Genomic DNA, 663 nt, shown 5'->3' on the forward strand with positions numbered 1-663 from the left:
AGCGCTTTGTTATTCAAGACATTTACCCTAAATGGTACAAACAGGGCAGCCACCACATGACACCAAGCTACTACAATTGCATTGGCTGGGAATCGAACCCAGGTCAACTGCTTGGCAAGCAGCTATGCTTACCACTATACCACCAATGCACACAGAAAGACTCACATAATGGCATAAAATTGAGTGAGGGAAGATTGAATTGGCAAATATCGTTGAGTATTGACACATTTTCGCTTTGACCTGGAGCTACAAAAGTGATCTTTGGCTTCCATGGTGTAATGGTCAGCACTCTGGACTTTGAATCCAGTGATCCGAGTTCAAGTCTCGGTGGAAGCTTGTCATTAAGGAGGTGCATGCTGCAAAATTCTTCGGAGCACAATGAATAACTATGTCCTTTTGTTCCCAGGCTAGAGTAGAACTCAAACGTGACATGGAGATAAATCAGTCATTGACAGTCCTGTAGCCCAGAAACATCGTTGTCAATGGTGGTCAATCAAATGTCTGTTTTACCAAGGCACAACTTTGAATGTCCAGAACACATTTTGTCTGGTCAAGCACTACAAAATTCCAATATCAAACCGCTTTGTTTTTCAAGACATTGAATCTAAAATGTACAAAAATGTTACGCAAGGCATCACTTTGTTCGTCCACAATATATTTTTT

At 41.2% G+C, this 663-nt stretch overlaps 2 non-coding genes across 2 annotated transcripts; one reads left to right on the top strand and one right to left on the bottom strand.

Moving 5' to 3' along the window:
* Positions 1-77: 77 nt before the first annotated feature.
* trnag-gcc (transfer RNA glycine (anticodon GCC)) lies at positions 78-149 on the bottom strand. Its single transcript has one exon. It is a non-coding gene; the product is annotated as a tRNA-Gly (tRNA).
* A 115-nt stretch (positions 150-264) lies between these two features.
* Positions 265-336, top strand: trnaq-uug (transfer RNA glutamine (anticodon UUG)). The gene has a single exon. It is a non-coding gene; the product is annotated as a tRNA-Gln (tRNA).
* Positions 337-663: the final 327 nt, after the last annotated feature.

This window comes from Anoplopoma fimbria, unplaced genomic scaffold, assembly GCF_027596085.1.
Source record: "Anoplopoma fimbria isolate UVic2021 breed Golden Eagle Sablefish unplaced genomic scaffold, Afim_UVic_2022 Un_contig_4217_pilon_pilon, whole genome shotgun sequence".
Classification (NCBI taxonomy): Eukaryota; Metazoa; Chordata; class Actinopteri; order Perciformes; family Anoplopomatidae; genus Anoplopoma; species Anoplopoma fimbria.